At 41.4% G+C, this 16,250-nt stretch overlaps 1 protein-coding gene across 2 annotated transcripts in view; it reads right to left on the reverse strand.

Moving 5' to 3' along the window:
• Positions 1–16,250, reverse strand: part of KLHL32 (kelch like family member 32) — a 224,330-nt gene that overhangs the window by 182,631 nt on the left and 25,449 nt on the right. The gene's annotated exons all lie outside the window — the stretch shown is intronic.

Consider the following 16,250-nt stretch of genomic DNA (forward strand, 5'->3'; position numbering starts at 1 on the left):
GAAGAAGACCTTAATAGACCTTTCTCCAAAGAAGACATACAGATGGCCAACAGGCATATGAAAAGATGCTCGACATTGCTAATTATTAGAGAAATGCAAATCAAAACTACAATGAGGTATCTATCACCTCACACTGGATAGAACAGCCATCATCAAAAAGTCTACAAATAATAAATGCTGGAGAGGATGTGGAGAAAAGGGAACCCTTCTATACTGTTGATGGGAATGTAAATTGGTGCAGCCACTATAGAAAACTGCATGGAGGTTCCTTAAAAAACTAAAAATAGAGCTACCATTTGATCCAGCAATCCCACTCCTGGGCATATATCCAGAAAAGAGAAAAACTCTAATTCGAAAAGATACATGCTCACCAATGTTCATAACAGCATTATTTACAGTAGCCAAGACATGAAAGCAACATAAGCGTCCATCAACAGAGGAATGGATAAAGAAGATGCAGTATATATATACAATGGAATATTTCTCAGCCATAAAAAAGAATGAAATGTTGCCATTTGCAGCAACATGGATGGACCTAGAGATTATCATACTAAGTGAAGTAAGTCAGACAGAGGAAGACAAATATTCTATGATATCACTTATATGTGGAATCTAAAAAAATAATACAAATGAACTTATTTACAAAACAGATTAACAGACATAGAAAACAAACTATGATTACCAAAGGGAAAGGGGGGAGGGATAAATTAGTATGTGATTAACAGATACACACTACTATTGATATATATAAAATACATAAACAAGGATTTACTGTATAGCACAGGGAACTTATATTCAATATCTTGTAATAACCTATAATGGAAAAGAATCTGAAAAAGAATATAAACATAATCTATCTATCTCTCTCTCTCTCTCTCTCTCTCTACATATATATATATATAAAACATTGAATCACTTTGCTGTATACCTGAAACTATCACAATATTATAAATCAACTAACTATATTTCAATTTTAAAAAACTGACAAAATAAAGTTGCAGAGGCTAAACCACAAATATTAGTTGACTTGTCCTTTAGTGAAGTTAAAATCAACTATGTCTTGGGCATCTACAGAAAGACCATTTTCTATTCAAGGAGTGAATTTCTGAAAAATAAATAGAAAAATAACATATAGAAAGGATGAAAATTATAAGGAAATGGAAAACAGATTTTTCAGGAGCTTTAGGATTAGCATACTTGGAAATATGTAATTGGATGAAGTTGTCAGGCTTGAAATCACTCCTTGGCTATATATTCATTCAATCTCACAGTCCGTACCCCTGCCTTTGTTTTCAATCATTGTTGTAACTCTAAACAGAGAAGTAAATTATTTGAAAAGTCTGGAACGTGCTCCATGACTATGCTTTACAACTCTCATTAGAGGGTCTAGCTCCCATTTTCTAACACACCCAAGCAGCAAAATTAATTCCAATTTGGATAATCTTAAACAGGCTCTAAGTTTCATTTTGAAAAGCAATACAGTGTAAAAACACTTATGAAAGGAATGTGTAAAGCTGTGCCTATTTCTCTGATTTGTATAAAAGAGAGACCTATGATTTCCAATCTAACTAATATATAGTATTTGTTACATTGTATCCAAACCCTCATACTGTAGTAATTCACATAGATATATCATAATTTGCTGAGAATTCCACTGTTACTGAACAGATTGTTTCAAACATTTTTCACACATTTATACTTATTTCTTGCTTTCTTTTTTAATTACTGAAAATAGTATACCTATACTTTCATTTATTTCTAATTTAAGTTTTGACGAATCTAAAAATGAGCATCATTTTCAACTGATCCATTACAACTGGCAGTAAAAAGGATCAGAATAATTCAAGGCATGTTGTTTCATTAGCTAAGAGACTTTCTTAGCAACCTACCACTGCTACAGATTCCTTTCGAAATTAGGTTATAAATTCCAGGCTCTATTGCCTAACACAAACACTAACAGAGATGGACACTTGAGCATTAAGATGGTATAAGAATATTTATTACTACAGAGAGGTAAAAAAAACCTTAATCTTACGGAAAGTCTAGTATTTTTTTTTTTTTTTTTTTTTTTTTTTTTTTTTTTTTTTTTTTTTGCGGTATGCGGGCCTCTCACTGTTGTGGTCTCCCCCGTTGCGGAGCACAGGCTCCGGACGCGCAGGCTCCGGACGCGCAGGCTCAGCGGCCATGGCTCACGGGCCCAGCCGCTCCGCGGCATATGGGATCCTCCCAGACCGGGGCACGAACCCGTATCCCCTGCATCGGCAGGCGGACTCTCAACCACTTGCGCCACCAGGGAGGCCCAAGTCTAGTATTTTTAAATGCTCCCAATAACTAGGTGAATGTAGAATAAGAATCCTAAAAGTTAAAATAATCCAAAATTAAAGAACACTTTCACCTTGATATTTTTCAGACATTCCAAACATGACAATTAAAAATCTTAAGATAAATTCCCGTATTGTTTGGAGATCAACGCACTAAATTAGCTTTCCTCAGAAACTACCTAATTATAATCTGCTCCATTCTACAATGTTTAGTGAAATGAACACCATTTTAAAGGTGAGTTAAAATGAGTTAAAGGATGACTCAACCCCTGAATATTACTGTTATTTATTATTTACTATTTTTACTACATATTATTTACAACTTACTACATATATTTTATATAAATTGTATCACTGGATTATAACTTTCTTTTTGTATAAATAACATTTGTTTTTACATTTTGTTTATTAATTCTATTTTATATTTTAAGTTTCCCTTACATGAAGCATGTCTTTTGGCCAGCCAGACCTCTTTATCCTCTTGTCTTCTTGCACTTTTTCCCGTGCCTGGGATGTGGGTTCCTTCTTAACTCAAGGCTCTTACCTTTTCCCAAGAGCCCATGGAAATCCGGGCCAGCCTCCTGCATTTCCCCTCCTTGAAATCCAGAAATGGATTCAGCGCTGGGCCAATTTGGTGGGGCCGTAGGAAGCAGAATAGTAGGAAAAAAAGGCTAGAGTCGCTCTCCAAGCATGTAGCTCTTAGGGCTGCTCACACCCCATTAGACATATAATGACATTTAGCACAAGCCCTAAGGGTAGTGCTATGTGGGGTTGGGAGCATATGACGTGGCTCTTCTTCTACGAATTGAGAGTGATCACGGTCAAGGTCCCTTTGTGACCATCTACAATTTCCTGAGCCTGTTGGCACCATGGAATCAAATCATCATATGATGAATTATATTCATCTCAGCCCCCCACACCCATGGCCCTAAAACTATCAAGGCAACACATTCCCTTCCACCAAATTAGACTTTGTGATCACCTGTGCAAAGAGCATACAACTCTGATCTGTCTGCTTCCACTCAGGGCACAATGCTCCTCCCAGCCTTGCCTCACTATAAGGACCAGCACTCCTGAGGTCTCAGATCTGCTCCCTTGGCCCACCTGTTCCCAAACCAGGGTCCACACGTGTCCCCTCAAGTCCTGGGCATCCATTATTCAGCCCCAGATCAAATGAAATCCCTGAGGACTAACCTTCACCATCAGTGTTGCACAATTAGGGCAGAATTCGATATAGCTTGGTCAAAACTACCTCCAAAATTGTGGAGATTTTTTTTTCACTGATTCATGAGAGAAATCTTTCTTGAAGAACTACTTTATGCAAGACCTGGAGCTGGGTTCCTAGGATACAGTAATTAATACATGAGGTTTTCCTTTCACAGGGCTTGTAGGGGGCCACAGTGGACAGCAAGGAGTGGCTTGACAGTATTTTAGCCTTCACAACCATCATTCATCTCTCAAAGCAATCCCAAGTAAGCAGGCAGCCCAGGGCACAGCGTGCTCTGCTATGCAAACACAGCCTCGAGACCAGTTCCTAGCGCTTCCCTTCTAAACAAAAGGCTGCTCTTCAGCCCTATCCTGGCCCACTGCCAGTGCCTGTATAATTCATTCTTTAATCGTAATTGTGATAAGTGCAAGGGTTTCTAAGCACAGCTTCCTCATCTTAAAAATAGTAATACCCACCTCATAGAGTTGTTGTGAGGATTCAACAAATTGGAATTCTCAGAAGGTGCCTGTCACATGGTGTTAGTTGTTATTATTGTTGTTGTTTTAGTACTATTTATGATTTATTATCATTTTACATAGCAGGAAACTTGGCCCATCCTGTGTGATCAGAAAAGGGGCTTCCTTGAGGATGTGACATCTGAGCGCATCTCTGAAAGATAATTATCAACTGGGTAAGGGGTGGGGAAAGGGATTCTGGGAGGCATCCTGGGCAGAGCCAACAGCCCGGGCAAAGGCCCTAAAGCAGAAAGAAGCAGGGCCTATCAGAGGCCAGAGGGCAGATCACACAAGCAGTGTTAAGAATACTGCTTGGTCATTATCCTAAAACCAGTGGGAGTCCACGGAAGGTTTTAAAGCAAGAGACTTGCACGATGCGATCTGCATTTAGAAAGATCACTCTGGTTGTAGTTTGGAAGTTATTGGAAAGGTAGAAGAGTTCCCAAAGGAATAAAAGGCAACCTTGGACTTCCCTGGTGGCGCAGTGCTTAAGAATCTACTTGCCAATGCAGGGGACATGGGTTCAAGCCCTGGTCCTGGAAGATCCCACATGCCACAGAGCAACTAAGCCCATGCGTCACAGCTACTGAGCCTGTGCTCCAGAACCCGCGAGCCACAACTACTAAAGCCCGCACACCTAGAGCCCATGCTCCGCAACAAGAGAAGCCACCACAGTGAGAAGCCCGCGCACCACAATGAAGAGTAGCCCCTGCTCACCGCAACTAGAGAAAGCCCGCGTGCAGCAACAAAGACCCAATGCAGCCAAAAATAAATAAATATTAAAAAAAAAAAAAGGCAACCTTGTACTCTTTGGCCCATTGTACAAGGGTAATCACCAGGTCACACAATCAACCTCTCCCCAACAGCAAAAGCTCTCTGGCTTTCTGTCTGAGGGGTGGCATCTACTTTCCCCCATCAGACATTTATCCTGACCAACCGTGCCAAGTACATTTCTCCTGGGCCTTGTACCTGGCTGGCACTAACTCACTGGTTGGCTGAAATTAAATCCCCTGTTCAAATGGGCTCAACTCTCCCTTTCAGGGCTTGGTAAGTTTAGTGCTGGCGTCTAAAGAGAAACCTTAAGGTGGGGAGAAGGAGAGACAAAGTGCCAGATTTACCTGGCTTACTCGACCCTGACCAGTGTCCTCACATGCATGAACGTGGTACTGTGTCAGAGTGAACACCTGTTCTTGTACCTGCCCAACCGCCCACAAGGTTCTGTTGGTATCGAGCACCTCCCACCACCCAGCCTTAGCTGATGGGTCTAAGAGTCCGGGTGGAATCCAAGCTGAGCCAATCAGAGCTCTTCTCTGGGATTTGGAATTAGAACCACCAGTCTTCAGATCAGTTGTGCTGCTCACTTGCAAGTAGAAAACAATACAGGAACTGACAGAGATGGCTCCTTTTATACTAATCCTATCATCATTAAAATGTTTATATTTTGTTCATCATCTTTGAAATATTACATTAAAATATTATTTATCTTGATCATCTAGTTTTTTGATGCCCTCTTAAATTTTGCACCTCACTCCAGTCTCAACTCTGTCTTCTGCCATGTGGATTAGGAAACCAAGAAAACAATTCTGCAGGAAAAGAAACAGCAAAAGAAGCAAGTGTACAGAGAAAAAGTTACAGGCAACAGATGGAAAGAGAGGACATTCTCGATTTTCCATGCATTTTTGCCTCTGGGAGTACATGAAACAACCTAGATTTTTATAACAAATTCCTTGTTTTATTTAGGCGAACTCAACTGAGGGTTAAAAGATTCCCAAGAAATTCAATTAGGGTTCTACCTAAGATTTTGTTTGTGAAGAAATGGGGGTGGGCAGCTCTGCTGCTTTAAAAACACACAGAGATGCACATATTCGCTTATTATGAGCTTATCTGAAAACTTAACCACCGTTTAAACTTTAAATCTTGCTTCTATGAGAAAATGCACTCCAAGAACTCCCCCGAGGGCTTCCCTGGTGGCGCAGTGGTTGGGAGTCCGCCTGCCGATGCAGGGGACACGGGTTCGTGGCCCGGTCCGGGAGGATGCCACATGCCGCAGAGCGGCTGGGCCTGTGAGCCATGGCCGCTGAGCCTGTGCGTCCGGAGCCTGTGCTCCGCAACTGGAGAGGCCACAACAGTGAGAGGCCCGCGTACCGCAAAAAAAAAAAAACCAAAAAAAAAAACTGACTCTCGGATGACGTTAAGAGAAATGTGGCGGAATGCTAGCGCTCCTGCACCTGCACAGGTCATCCCATGTGTGGCCGTGCAGCTGTTTCTGTGTCATGTTAAAGAGGAGGGCTGGCAAAGATGAAAATGATAGGACAACCTCTACTAAGCACCTGCTAAGTGTTCAGCATAGGAATTGCTTTCCATACCTTATTTAATCCATTGCGTACTTTACTATCCTTTTTTATGGTGTAAAATATTAAAGCATAAAGAGGTCAAGTAATTTGTTAAAAGCCACACAACCAGTTAGTGGTGAAACCAAGCTTGGAACCAAGCTTAGCAGACTAACTCCAGAGTCCACACGTTCAGCACACTTAACACTAATGAAGGGAACGTATTCCAGGCTGCAGTCACATCCTCAAGTGCTGAAAACAGCACCAAGAGCCACAGGCACCTAGTACCAGGGCCAGAGAACGAAGGAAAAATCAACCTTCTCTGACTCAGTACAATGTTTCCAATAATCTAAGATGCCCAATGACCAAACAAGTAACTATGCAAAGTAATATCTCCCTCACTGTAAGTCAAAAATGGGACCATAACACATTCAAGGTTGTTCTGAAGGGAACTCAAATGGCCCTAGGCCTGCATGACCCATAGAAGCCAACAGCTGGGGATCAGTACCTGCAACCACCACTAGCTGGTGTCCCCCTCTGAGGTCCCTGCTATGGGCTGAACTGGGTTCCCCCAAACTTACATGTTCGAGTCCTAACCCTCAGTCCCTTAGAATGTGACTATACTTGGAGACAGGGCCTTTAAAGCAGTAATTAAGGTAAAATGAGGTTATATGGGTGATCTCTAACCCAATATGACTGGTGTCGTTATAAGAAGAGGAGATAGGACACATGCAGACAAAGAGGAAAGACCATGTGAGGACACAGCAAGAAGGCAGCCATCTATAAGCCAAGGAGGGAGGCTTCAGAAGAAACTAACTCTGCCTACACCTTGATCTCAGACTTCTAACTTCCAGAACCAAGAAAAAATAAATTTCTAAGTCACCCAGTCTGTGGGGCTTTGTTATGGCAGCCCCAGCAAACTATACAGCCCCCAGGGGAGGGCATAGCCCAACAGGTGCAGGTCCTTGCCCTGGCTGCCCTCTGGCTATCACTCTGCTCCATGATTGAAATCAGTCTATTCTAGCCACAGGTGACACGGCCTGCCAGTCTCCTCTAAGCTTCTGAGGCTCACAGGCTGTTCCAGGCCCGCTGACCACCCTACCTCCAGGTTTGGGATAACTGGTGCTTTGCTCAAAGCTGGATCACAGGTGACTCTAAGAAATGTCAGCCTCGGAGGACCCATGGGGCCTAGACAGCTGCCTCTCCACCACTGCTCCCTTGAGCATCTGGCTCCTGGCTTTCACATATCCAATCGGAGCTCACTTTTGCTAAATCTCACCACTCTGAGAGGAAACTTCCTAGGGATATAGTTTGTTTGTTTTACAGGAGCGCTCTCCTTCCCAGGTTGCATAAGTACTGCAGGGGCCCAAGCAGAGAGGGATGAGGTCCAGAGCATGGAAGCACAGCCTGGTCATGTGCTGAAGCACCTGCCACCTCCCCGGACTCTGACTCTGAGGCCAAGCTATGTGCACCTGTGAGCCTTCCACAAAACTTCAGGTGATTATTTTCCCCAGGTGGGCTTCCACCAAACTCCCATGGGTAACCCCACCAGTCTGTCACTAACACCTTCAACTGTCTGCACCCTTTCCAATGTAGTCCTGATCTAGATCCACCCACACACGGAAGGGGGAATACTGCCCATCTCCACATGCTGGGGGATGTGGAGACCAAGCCCCAGACAAGACACCTGGGTACTTGGCCGTCAAATGAATGCAGGCAAAAGCCCTTAACCATCTGATCATTTCAATGCTCTGCTTAAAACTGCTGTGATAAAAGTCAAATTACTTAAAATGGTAACCCCACCAACATTTCCAGCCTTCTGTTCTACCACTTGATGTCTTGTTTCCTGGTCACAATCATACAGATCCACTCATCCACACTGAGCTATTCTCCCCCTTCGGGATACTGGTACCAATCATCTTCTCTGCCCAGAACTTTCTACGTCCTCTTTGCCTGGTTAGCTCTTATGCATCCTGCAAGTCCCACATGTCACCTCCTCTGGGAAGCCTTCCCTAAAACTCCCCTAGGGCTGAGTTTGTTACTCTCCTAGGAGCTCCAATAATACCTATACGTTCACACTCACAGCATAATTAGCACTCTACGTAATTACTTGTTTGGGTAAAGGGGAGGCAGAAGCTATTAGCTCAGCCTCATTTCCACCCCTAATCCCACCCCAAGACAGTAAGCTCTTTAAATAGGGTGACCATCCTGGGGTAACCACAGTTTTGTCTATTTTCCCAGCGCAATTACTAATTGCACCCTCCATTTGTTTTCTTTGGTTTCCCAGTTTGGATCATAAATTATTTGGTCACCCTGTCTATATAGGCGGGATCCACATCTATCTTGCTCACTGTCTTGAACCCACGGACTACCATTATTCTCACAAAATCCCCAAAAGCAGAAAAAGCAAAAGTATGATGTATCTCTGTTTTAGAATGAAGAGCATGAGATTGTAATGCCAGCTTATTTGCATATATTAAATCATAATGTTTTAGTTTATATTATCAAAATGCATACCCCAAAAAAATTCTGCACTGAATATTAAAAATTCCTCTAGTGAGAACAAGGATGAAATATCTAGTCACCCTCATGAATACAGCTGGAGACCTTGGGAACCAAACTAAAATATGTTTAAGTCAGTTCTTCCAGTCACATTAACACACCCCTTTTCAGCTCTTACTTTAATTTTTAGCTCCATCACTCCTCTATGAATAGAAACATAAAATGCTTGGATCAGTTACACATTCTTGTCAAAATAACCTAACCTGCAATTATAACATCGTAAGGTGCTTTTTTAAAATGTTGCCATGAAAACTTTTTCATTAAAGAATTTCTTACGGCTCCCAGACCACTGAAAATTAAACAATCCATTTGTATCTTTATAGATGACAAAATGTAGATCTTGAGTATTCTGCTGTATAAAAATTATCTGTATGACAACAACATCATTGTATGGAAAAAATCAATGTGCTACATTTATGTAATTATTTTATTTCTTTAGAAAATTCTGTATAAAAAAGTTATTAATCAGCGAATGAACATTCTTCTCTGATTAATGATTGCCTTCTAACGAATAGAAAATATACAGTTTATAGTTCTCTAACCTTTGATCTAGATGTAATCCTAACTCCATTTTCAAATAGAGAGACAGTCTTCTTGTTAAATTTTAAACCATGGACTCTTCATTCATTCAGATATTTACTAAAGGCTTAATATATTTCCAGCAATCACTGAACAAGATGTGATGACAGACACGAAAGAATTAAAAATAGTCTCTGCCCTTCAAATAGCTTGTAATCTGCAAGTAAGGCATAACATCCACATTTCCATCACCCTAATAGTACAAGACATTCTGCACTTTCATCAACTGAGAGATTTACAATTTTTTTCTTTTTAAAATTTCTAAAATTGAGGCTGTACCTTAAATCAATTGCTGATGTACTGAAAAGCTGATGTGTATCTTACATCTGCAAGAAGCATTAGAACTGGGGAAGCACCATAGTTCAAGTGCCTAAATAAGGAGACTAGGATTACGTGCAATCTTACATTTAATTCTTACATTGACCTAGTATTATCAGAATTAAATAAGTCCATTTTTTTCAGAATAAAAAGCAGAGGCCCAGCAAGCTGAAATGCTTGAGGTAAAAAAACAACTGGGAGGGCCTCCCTGGTGGCGCAGTGGTTGAGAGTCCACCTGCCGATGCAGGGGATACGGGTTCGTGCCCCGGTCTGGGAGGATCCCATGTGCCGCGGAGCGGCTGGGCCCGTGAGCCATGGCCGCTGGGCCTGCGCATCCGGAGCCTGTGCTCCGCAATGGGAGAGGCCACAGCAGTGAGAGGCCCGCATACCGCAAAAAGAAAAAAAGAAAAAAAAAAAACAACTGGGAACTGGTGAAGCCGAGACTCAAATCCAGCTCTGTTACATTCTGCTGCATCACATCGCCCTACCAAAGGCAAGATGGATGTCGGTGAGAACAGTGGAGGAAGGTTAAGTGGAGGAGCACTGAAGGATCCAGAGAGAAAGGAGGAGGCTTTCCAGATGAAAAGTACAACACTCTGAAAGCTACGGGGGCTTCCAAGTTATACTCTTGTAAAATAAGAACTCTGTACCATCTGGAGATGCAATGTAGACATGTATTCAGTCTGCCATCTTTAACAGGAAGCCCTTTCGGTAAGCTCTATTTTTATACACATTTTCCTGATTGGGAAATGGAGGTTTAGAGAAATTAAGTAACTTCATGAAGGTCACACAACCAGTATGGGAGCCGGGGTGAAAACCTAGCTAGTCTATATCCAGACCCACTCTTTTCAACCAGTAAGCTATCCTGCATCTCCAGCTAGTACAGGGTTCTTATTTTACAAAAGTATAACTCAGAAGCCTCCATATCTTTGCATGTGTTGCACCTCTCATCTGGAAAGCCTATAACAGACATGCTCATTCTCTCAGACAAAATAGTTGGTTTTCCATGAAAACACAGATCTGACCGGGCTGAATAACAAAGAATTCCTCTAACCATTCAGTAAGCATCTTCCCTCTCACTCATTCAACGTTTAAACTGCATTTACCATACGCCAGGAATGCATATAAAGGAGTAAGATTTAAATGACTTTGTAAACCCAAATGTCTGGGGCTTTTTTTTAACATGACAAGTGATAAAAGCTATCACTTCTTAAAGCACACTTTTCTTTTTAAACAGACACGTAAGATAGAAGGAAGGACGTGGGTATGAGGTTAAGTTCCTTCAGCTGAGTTGAGCTGCTCCTTAAATGACATCTTAACTGCGAATTATAGGGGTAGGGACCATGTCCCACTCACCTCTGTTAGAAGGAGCTTTGTTCCCACAAGACCTGCTAATAAATGAATTGTTTATAAATAGTTCTTGTTTAGGGAGTTAATGCACTTTTATCACAAATGCAGAAGTTCCAGACCTCTCCAAAAACACGTTTCCATGTCATTACAAAGGCACTCCAAGTCTTTTACAAAATATGCACATAATCCCAACCACTTCAAGATATCAAAACCAGAAAGATATCCAAATTTCAATTTCATTTAAAAAATTAGTGTCACTTTGAACCTTCAGTGCAACACTGAACAAAACTGTGATGTGACAGAGTCAATGGGCGTTTGGTTTGAGGGGTCAGGGAAAGCCTCCAAAGAAATGAAGTTCACCTAAAACATCACTGAATCATACAGACGACAAAATACTAAAGAATATTCCCAAGTCAGAGACAAGAAAGTTTTCCACATTATGTTTTGTGATTTGAGACATGTTTTGAATTGCTCCATGACTTTTTGGCATGAGTCAGAAGAGGAGGAGAGTGGAGTCTGTTTTCTTGGCTCAGTCAATAGGCTTGGGTGGGCTCAACAAGTGGGAGGACAAATCTCAGAAGAGTGCGGAGGAGGTAGAGGGGAAAAAAAAAGCTGTCAAATCCATCCTGGTTGATATTTCACAATGACTGAAGTAGAATCCTTTCTTTATCAATCCTAATTTTCCCAATGCACAAAATCTAAGATCACATAATTTTTAAGTGTATTTTCTAATGGAGACAGTATTGCCCTTTGGTGATATTCTACCTATTTACAGGATATACTGTAAATAGTGCTATATACTATTAGTGAAAACAACATCATCATGTTTATGTCATGAAGAAAGCACACTATAATTATATCCCATGGTTTCATTTATTGTGTATAACAGAAAAATGGACTTGCCCATGTACATCACAAAAACTTGAAGTCCCAGGAACTATCTAATGTCTTTGTTAAATATTCTTTATCCACGTACCATCAAAAACAACAACGACTTTGGGTCTCTCTGGGGAAACTGCTAAGAATGCCACCTATAGGAACCTACCAAGCAGAGAATATGAATCCAACATCAAGTCTGAGCTAAAGATGAAGTAACTTTCCCAAGGTCAGTGAGCTAGTAAGTGACAGAGCCGGGACTGAAACCCAGGCAAGTCTGACTAGAGTTCACACCCCTCATCATAGACCATGTTGTCTCCAGAATTAGCAACACAGAATAGCTGGACTCCAGGGATTTCTACTAAGCAAAATCTCTTTCATAATTGCTCAATAATTTCCAAGGTGTCAGCTATCACAGATAATTTTCTGGAAAATACTCAGCACAACCATTTCTCTTGTGGACCTTCTAAAATCTGGTCTTGGGTTCTAGAAAGGCATTTAGCACGAGGATAACTGTGCAAATATCATAATTAAACTGGTTTCAACTCCCACCTCACTAGCAATATGACGTTGGGCAAGTATGTAACCCGTCTGTGCCTCAGTTTCCTCCTTCTGTAAAATGATGTTAACACCACCTACCTCACAGCATAGTTACAGGGGCTTAAAGAGTCAATATAAGTATTAAGAACAGTGCTAAGAACATAAAATCAACAAGTTTTAGCTGTCGTCATTGTAACACCAGAGTGAAAAACGCTACAGACTTCAACTCTATCATACCTCCTCATCTGTACCCCCAAATTACTGCCACTCTACATACTAAGGCATAAGGTAAATAAAAGCCTTAGAGGGGCTCCCCTGGTGGCGCAGTGGTTGAAAGTCTGCCTGCCGATGCGGGGGACGCAGGTTCGTGCCCCGGTCCGGGAGGATCCCACATGCCGCGGAGCGGCTGGTCCCGTGAGCCATGGCCGCTGGACCTGCGCGTCCGGAGCCTGTGCTCCGCAACGGGAGAGGCTCCGGCAGTGAGAGGCCCGCGTACCGCAAAAAAATAAAAAAATAAAAAATAAATAAAGCCTTAGAGAAGGTGCTGTGATAACCCTGTAAAGATACCTGGTAGACAATGCTCATGACTTTCATTTTGCAGCGTCCTTTTCAATGAGAATCTTGAGAGGGATTTCTTTCTGGTCCTAGTATAAAGAAATGAATTGTACTGATGCTCCTGAACAATTGGTTTTGTTTTTTACTATTTACTCATAAATGCTTTAAATCAAGTGACTAATCAAGCTTCACATTTTACAAAAACTGCCAAGAATATTTAGAATGAAACATATTCCCCCTCTTACTAAGTATCAAGAACCTAATGGTATGCATTTTTCTATAATTGTTCTTGGTTCACTGAATGGCCATTCCCTTTCTTTTTACTTTGCCAGCCAACTCACATTTAATTATTTTTCTTTTGAATAACCAAGGTATGAGACAAAATGTCTGGAGGAATAGGAAAGGAAATAAAAGTAAGAGTGATGATCTCATTTGGACCTTCTAGGTCTGTACGAGGAGGGTTGGCATCTGCTTCTGAGCTAAAGGCTTAGGAAGGGCAAAAACATAAGTTAAAAGTCACAGATTTGGAAGTGGTCTGCCACAAGCATGCCCTCACCCATAGGTAATCTGCCCGACGATCAGTCTCAGAAAGGAATTCTCCAGGCCCCTATGCTTCACTGTCCATTCCCCACAAAACAAAACACATATGATTCCAAGTCCACAGGCAATGAAACGACAGATTCTTGACTTAATAATCAACAAGTGTTTGCTGAGTGCCCACCATGTTTCAGGCATTTTTCCAGGCACTTGGAGTATATTGGCAAGTGGAACAGACAAAATGCCTGCCCCATTGAGCTTAACTTCTACATGAGAAGACAAACAATAACCATGGCAAATAAGCAAATTATAGGGTGTGTCAGGGAGTGATAAGTGCTATGAAAAAATCAAGCAAGCTAAATTGGATCTGGGTGAAGGAGTCATGTAAAAAAACAATTTTTTACCAGAAACTGAAAATAGATACTATAATAATTTTGAATGGTTACATTGGTTAGAATGATACATATGAATTTTTCAAAATAAACTTTTTGTCCTAAACTCACATTTTAAATGTTTAAAAACTTAACTCTGTTGATGTTTCTTCAGTAAATACGTTTTCATAAAACAAAATAAATCACATCTTATCATTTGTATGAACCTTTTATTTCCCAGCCACTTCAGCAAAAACTAGGATTCCAGGAACTGTTACATAACGTTTCCTTTCTGGTCTTGCACCCACACCCATAACTTTGGAAACTCCAAGTGCAAAGGGAAGATAGGTTATCAGTTCCAGCGTTTGTCTCACCCGCTCTCAAAAACATAACCATCCTCTCAGCCGCCATATTCTCACTTGTCCACTATGCAAAAATGCCCACTGCTGAATCTACGAATGCATACCCCAGAGGGCACAGGCTCATGCTAAAATCACCAACAATGGCAGTAAAGCCCATGACAGCCCTTAGGTGCTACAAAGACACTCCTGTGAAGGAGTCACTGCCCAAAAGTACTCTTTCCTAAAATGATCACAATTCTAAGTGCTAGCACTGCCCACTACTCCAATGTTACCATGTACTCAGGATCCCTTAGGGGTTTGAAACAATGCGTTTTTATCTTTCTTGCTCTTTGTAAAGTATCCCTCTTTTACTAGGACTTGGGCTTGAGGCCAAGTGTACTTGGGCCAGGGGACAATCTGGTGGCAGACACTGTGGTGTATGTGGATTCAAGCTTTTGCTCTGACACTGGCCCACTGGGCTGGAACTAAGCTTGTTAAGCTTTGATACTCTCCAGATGATCTGTGATCTCTAGAAGAGCTTGTCTGCAAGTTCTCCAGACATGCTTCAATCTTAGGGTACATCCTGGGATTTCTGATTTATGGGAGTTGTATGTGGGCTTCCAGTTCTTTGGGAGAGAAGCATAGTTATAAGTTATATGGCATCAGGTGAACTTTGGAAAGTGTTGGAGTTGGCCCTGCTATGCACTGTCTAAAACCAGCACAAAGAGCTGGCACAGCAATGTGCTGAGATAAGGGACAATGACTGAAAACAACAAATAAAAATGAAGTATGGGAAGCTACATCAAATTTCTCAAGGAAATGCCTTCCAAATTAAAATATTTGGGGTAGTTTATAATAAGAGATCTACAAATTCGGTACAAAAATACTGGAACTAATCCAATATAGGGCAGTCATATCCTCTATGTGAAAAGAGTTATCAAAATAGTGTTAGGACTTCCCTGGTGGCACAGTGGTTGAGAGTCCACCTGCCGATGCAGGGGACACGGGTTCGTGCCCCGGTCCGGGAAGATCCCACATGCCACGGAGTGGCTAGGCCCGTGAGCCATGGCCGCTGAGCCTGTGCGTCCGGAGCCTGTGCTCCACAATGGGAGAGGCCACAACAGTGAGAGGCCCACGTACCGCAAAAAAAAAAGGAAAAAAGAATAGTGTTATATTCTTAGAGTTATAAATTTAAGAGTGAGAACTATGAGATACTGATGAAAGAAATCAAAAACAACACAAACAGATGGAGAGATACATCATGTTCTTGGATTGGAAGAATCAATACTGTGAAAATGACTATACTACCCAAAGCAATCTACAGATTAAATGCAATCCCTATCAAATTGCCAATGGCATTTTTCACAGAACTAGAACAAAAAATTTTACAGTTTGTATTGAAATATAAAAGACCCCAAATAGCCAAAGCAACCTTGAGAAAGAAAAATGGAGCTGGAGGAATCAGGCTCCCTGACTTCAGACTATACTACAGAGCTACAGTAATCAAGACAGTATGGTACTGGCACAAAAACAGAAATATAGATCAATGGAACAGGATAGAAAGCCCAGAGATAAACCCACGCATATATGGACACCTAATCTATGAAAAAGGAGGTAAAAATACACATGGAGAAAAGACAGCCTCTTCAATAAGTGGTGCTGAGAAAACTGGACAGCTACATGTAAAAGAATGAAATTAGAACACTCCCTAACACCATACACAAAAATAATCTCAAAATGGATTAAAGACCTAAATGTAAGGCCAGACACTATAAAACTCTTAGAGGAAAACATAGGAAGAACACTTTGACATAAATCACAGCAAGATCTTTTTTGACCCATTCCTAG

This window comes from Mesoplodon densirostris, chromosome 12 (genome assembly GCF_025265405.1).
Source record: "Mesoplodon densirostris isolate mMesDen1 chromosome 12, mMesDen1 primary haplotype, whole genome shotgun sequence".
In the NCBI taxonomy this organism is placed as follows: domain Eukaryota; kingdom Metazoa; phylum Chordata; class Mammalia; order Artiodactyla; family Ziphiidae; genus Mesoplodon; species Mesoplodon densirostris.